Raw genomic sequence first — 6363 nt, forward strand, 5'->3', positions numbered from 1 at the left:
TTGTTATTAATATTACTTGCCTAATGCGATAAGAACGGATAATCGACATTGGTGAGTACAAATATAGCCAACATGTACATTACTATGAATTCAATGAATGGCTGATACAAACGGGTGCATAATTATACTTTAAGAAGATTTCGGTGACTAAATTTGTCCTCATTAATTTTCGAAGAGATTCGATTCCGTTGAACGGTTTGCAAAATTCAGTTTTTGGATAGCGCGACTAAAGGACTTCGTTCGTTTCTCGCAAATTTTCACGAGAATATTTATATAGGAATGTAATAAAAAAGAAACATTAGTTAAAAAATGAATAGGATAGAAATACCACAGGGCTAAAAATTGCAGCAAGATACAACGTAATACTACATATCGCAACACAGTGTTCTCTTTGGATTGATATCTATACATTTACTCTTCACACTTTTTAGTCAAGTCATGATAAATAGCCTCTAGATTATATCCATTTATGATTTACAATAATCCAGAAAAACCATGTCGAATATATCTACGACTATCATAATCTCTTTTTAATATCTTAAATGGAGAAAATCCGCAGTATAATAATAAATAATCAATAAAAAAGGAGACGACCATCCATATATTGAAACTAAAGCTCCTCTTAGTTAGAATTGTTGTCTCCGCTCTAAACATTGTTCCTCCATATTAGAATAATTATGTACGTGCATTTGACGTATAATTTCGATGGGAATACTTCCGAGCAACGCGTTAGGTAGCGCCAGACCGTCGACTTCCGGCGCAACTGGTTGAAGTTAGAGTTTGGGCTAGAGAAAACAGCACCGCGAGCGACGATGCCTCTCTGTTGTCCTCTCCCTTCCCTGGATTCGCGGCGGCGAAACTTTTGCGCGGACAAATTTCACGCCCACCACGTTGATGCTCGCGTAATTGCGAAGGGAATACACCGGGAGACTGAATCGCCGAAGCGCCAGTCTTTGCGAGACGTTTGCGTGCACGACACCTCGAGCAACGTTTCTCCTATCCCAATCGATGGTAGATTTCTTTTCAGACGGTAATAGCGATAGAAAGGATAATCGAACCGATAGATAGAATCAAATCTTAGCTTATCACGTACATAACGCATTGCGAATTCTGGTATACTCAAACTCTAGAATAAATCGAAATACGATGTTTTAAGCCGGCGGCTGACTTGCAACAGAACGCTGTAATGTAACTGCTCGGCACGAATTGTATGGTTCGGCACCAGCGTTACATTACAAGGTTGTTTTTACAATCACCAATGCTCGCTTCGAACTCTCGGCTGAATTTTCTCTCAATGCTTCCTACTCAGTTCAGTGAAAAGTAGACGATCAAAGAGGTTCGTCATAAAACCGACAGACCAGTGGAGCAGTCGTCGCTCGCTAGTCCGTCCAGACGAAGCGAATGCACGCGTTACATTACTGTGTCCTGTTGCAAGTCAGTCGCCGGCTTTACACATTTACTCTCGATCGATTCCGTACGCAGGAACACAAGATAAACGCGTTTATGTCGGTCCAGCGTTGCGATTTTCGTCTGAGCATAACGTCTCTTAAAAGTCTAGGCCACGTCATCGGCATCATACCTCTGCCAGCCTCTCCCCTTCCGAATCCAAAGTTTGCCGAACTCGGCTCGCAAAGAAAAGACGCACGCAGACGAAGGTTAACGACCAGTAGAAAAATACGTTCCCTGTTTGGGTGCTTAGATGCACCTTCGCGGTGATACAATGAAGCAGGAATAATGGCACCTGTCCGTTGGTCGTTCATTGCGGTTTTCTTATAGAATTTTCAGTGTATAGGTCACGAGAGCAGGTGTTACCACGAGCCTTCGTGACACTCGACCCTTGTTTTGCCGTCGGCGGAGCACACTGACTCCACGTTTCTACCGAATGGTCCTCTACCCCGTCGTTATGCGACCTTGAACCTTTAATCCTCCGCGTAACCCTCCGGTCCGTGCATTCCTTTTCAATCCCCAGGACCCTTACATTGTACTTTTATTAGTCTTAACAGCGCCGGCCTCGTTTATAGCCGTTCGAAATTTTATCGAGTGCCCATTGTTTCACCCATGAATGGTGGCTACCACTGTGCGGTGAACTCACCGTGTTCTTTGAATTTATTTGGGTTTCTGTTTTTCTTTCGCGTTGATCGTAAAATGACCCTATTGTATTCCTTCTAAGTATCACCACTAAAATTCATAAACGATTAAATAGGAAGATGCAACAGCGGTCAGGAATTCTAATCACCTTGGGAATTATTCCCAAGTCTTGAAGAAAATGTAATTCATTACAATCACATAATTTAGTATACCTATATCACTGCCAACGATTCCGCATACTCAAAATAAATTTACACTGAAGTATTCCTATATGTTGCATCGTGTAGCCAAGGGAAGGAACTTAAAGTAGGGGAAATATACAAATAATTAAGGGGTAGCTCTGAAGGTAAATGAAAAATTAACGCATTGAAATTCTTGAAAAGTATGTTTTCTTCGAAGTCTAGGACAGTATTTTTAACCGCAAGAGTGGCTCCTGAACACGTGTCAATCGCGTAAGCAACACGTCAATCTTTCCTTCCGTTGCAGCAGTAGCAAGCTGGTCGTCAATGCACATGCAGAATGCGTTTAATAGACAACCGCGTCCCCGTGACATTGGCACTCGTAAACCAACGTGCATCCTTACGTGAAATAATCGTGACTACGTGAATAATGTTTAACTAAAAATGATTCGAATGGAGTAGCGTTGGTACTAATTTTCATCGCGAAACTCCCATCGATCGATTAATATCATTCTTACAACAATATAATGGAGAAAATGTTAATTCGTATTAGTCTAGATACAAATTCTCGACTGTCCCTCACTCGATGATAATCGCCGGCTCGGATTCGTGACCAAGAAACGAGGTATTACTGTATTATCGACTGCAACGACACTGCATGTGGACCAGTCTCGCCAAGTGCACACCTACGATTACGCGATAATACGCGCCAGAGGCACACGCGCGAGTTACGTGCCGGTAGAGTTAAACGCAACAGAGGAAGCAACAGCTGACATGACGACGACGCGAACGAGGACAGTTTCTGCTTGCCGGTGGTGGGAAGAAACGTAACGAGATACACGAGGTGCATTCGAGCGGTTTGTTAAGTGATAACCCTTGTTCAGTATCCACCAAATGTTTTTCTTAACAAAATCGTCGGTTGGCTGCAGGCTCTTACTCAATGCACCAGACGTCTGTTATTTTCTCAGATAGTTGCTTACTACTAAATAGGTTGTAGATAGGCGCTTGACATTCGTTAATAGTAGATTGATTATTCAGAAATGTAATGGTCAGTTGTTTGCTTATTTGGATTTGTTTTAGAAGCATTTGTAGTTGTTAACAACTGTATGCACTTTTCCATTCTCCATATAATGGTTAGTTTCTATAATTTCTGGAGCTGGACAGGCATGTATATGTAAATACAACGTAGCTAATGTGTAAAGTGCTAATGTAAAGAAGGAACAAATGTAAAACTGGTACACTGGGTGTTACAGTCACATTATACGACTTCGCATCCTTATAAATAAAACTCACCCTGGAGCTAGATAGAATTGAAGAAAAATAATTTTCAAATAAAAAAAAAAAAAGGTGGACCTTCCGATCGAGCGAATCTGTGTGAATTCTTAAAGTACAGGCGCCCTAAAAGGCTCCATCCAAACCGTTCCTGAACTGTTGACACTCGACGCTCAAGGGCAATACCGTTTACGCTCCCTACAGTTTTTATGAGCTCGCTATATTTCTCCCAGCAAGTACGTGTACATACTTTCCACGCCGCGACGCGAGGGAAAGAGAGAAAGCGTACGATCCACGTGTATGCGTGAGAGGTTCTCGCGTTACAGCGGAACCCGGTCGTACATAGCGTAAAGTACGATGTAAACACACGTGGATGGGCGAGAGAAGTGGAGAGAGAGAGAGAGACCCCACCGACATAGAAATTGTCGGAGTGTGCGTCGATGCATTGTGACTCTTCTACTACCGTCGGCACTCCCCCTGCACCGCTGTTGTACCTCCTCCTTTCCCTACCCAACCTCCTTCCATCCATCCCTTTCGACCACCGGTAGATCGTTGGTGCACTTTCCTCTCGCCCCTCGTCCTGCGCCCTTCTTGTCGTGCAACCAGCAATACGCTTTGTCCTCGTCGTTGCTTCCATTCTGCAGCTCTCAGTCGATTTCGGTCGGCCGCTGGCGAGCATAGCTCTCTCCCGACGTCCGACTCCGGTTCCCACATCACAGGATCCTACCTAATGATTGCTCGCGTTATGCCCTTATGGAAGTACGCAATAATATCAGCGGAATTCTGGGATTACAGCGATTCCCACTTGCAACGTTTTCTAATTGACGAATGTAGGCGAAAGAATTCCCAGCTTTTTGACGAAATAGAAGGCTTCGCAGGGTAAGAGTTTTACTTTTCAAGAGCTAAACTTTGTAGTAATAGAGTAATATTTAGTAACTTCAAAGCGGTGCCAATCGCGTATAGAAAACACAAATTTTCATATTTTCTATTGTATCTTTGCGAGTGTGGTATCAAACGATCGGGGAGGTTCTCCTGATTAAAACGAGTACCAACACGACCCCATTTCGACGTCTTTTAATTTCCACGTTTTTAAGTTTCTCAGGGGTTACGCGAATAACGCGTGATTCAAAGTCGTCCGAATGTGGTCGTGTTTGGGCTCATTTTCATCGGTGAAATCTCACCAATTCATTGGTGACGCTATCGCTAAGATCTAATAAAAATAAGACCAAAACTCTTATTCTCCGCTATCGTAAGACTTCCTCTTTCTACCTCTCTCCCTCTGGCAGAATTTCGCTCTGCAAGCTCAACTAGTGATTCCTTACTCCGAAATACTTGTTTCTCTCATTCCTTTACGATCCTATGTCGAATGAGGGTCAACGACGAAAAAAACCTTCAACCTTTCCAAGGACACCGATATTCCATTCTCGAAGAGAACTAACCATGCTCAAACTTGCACTTGAATTCCTTGGTGGCGGGTTCCTTTGTACACAGAGTCTCGAGGTGTGAGTGTGCACCGGCTAGCGCCAGTTAAGCTCAGGTACACAACAGGTATACGGGAGACCGTGTACGTGGTTGACTGTGAATGAAGTCTATTTGCGTACGACAATAACAGGTGACACTCGACGGCTGTTTACCTTCCCTATCGGCAAAAAGCCGGACGTGGAAAGCTGCGGGGGTGCGGGGAAACGGTCGTACGGATTGTTACCGGAGGGAGACGAGTGATGGGAGGAGGTGGGAGGCAGGAACCACGTGGACGGCGTATTTTAAAGAACGCACCGGAGTCGCGTACGCTCGACCAACATGTGCGCGCTATGATCGACTCTCGAACGGGTCGTTGTACCGTCACGAGGCACGTAACGTTGCACGTGGAACGTTTCGACGTAGATGACGCGTTACACGCGAAGTCATCATGCTAAATGCCCATTGTTGCGATAGTTTCGACCCGAACGCTTTCGCAACTGTAAAGTTCAAGTTGACTAGACTCCTTGCATGTGGTAGATGTTGTCATTCTTTTATCGTGTGGGTCAGGTGACATCAATTACATGGACTTTCCATAGGTTTACTTCTTTTAAAAAGTATCGGTCCAATCTTCTAATCTTGACTTCACTTGTGTCTCCATACGCAGACCAGTATCTCAGATGTTATTACGGTTCTTCAGCTGTAGATGGAATTCTTCTACAATCTTACTTTTTTTAATAAGTGACAGGAAACATCACCGAATCTACAGTCCAAAATAATTTTTCTGATCTCATTCTACTCTCCTAGAAATAGGCTATGAGTATCCCAACACTCCAACTTCCAAGTGTCAACCACTCGTTACTTCAAAAATAATCTTCTAATCTCCCCTTCGAACACTTATTCCTCCACGTGCAGGACCGCCGTCTCCTTATTAAACTTGTTGATCCGCACGTCGAGATCCGTGGCGAATCCGCGTCTGGTGGTTGACTGGCGCGCATCTCGTTCCCATAGAATGGCACACGCACACTCTGGCGAACGTCTCGTGAAACTTGCAGGTGAAACGACGTCGCCCCACGACACGCGCGTACACGTTTTCTTCGCTCGGTCTCTCTCACGAACACATCCGCGCGATTTACGAGTCCCTTGGTCAGCGTTCTCTCTTTCCTCTTTGTCTCTTTTGCTCTGACACCGGGTCGCGCGCGCACACAGACGTGCAGGGGATGTGCGAACGTCCCCCGAGCGAAGAAATGCTCGGACGGAGCTCCGAAGATCACGTGCTGCGCATAACTTACATTCCCACCACTCCTTTCGGTAGCACGTGCCTCCACGGGCCTCTCTCTCTCGCTACGTGTATACACGTATATAT

Source organism: Hylaeus anthracinus, unplaced genomic scaffold (genome assembly GCF_026225885.1).
Source record: "Hylaeus anthracinus isolate JK02 unplaced genomic scaffold, UHH_iyHylAnth1.0_haploid 3, whole genome shotgun sequence".
Classification (NCBI taxonomy): domain Eukaryota; kingdom Metazoa; phylum Arthropoda; class Insecta; order Hymenoptera; family Colletidae; genus Hylaeus; species Hylaeus anthracinus.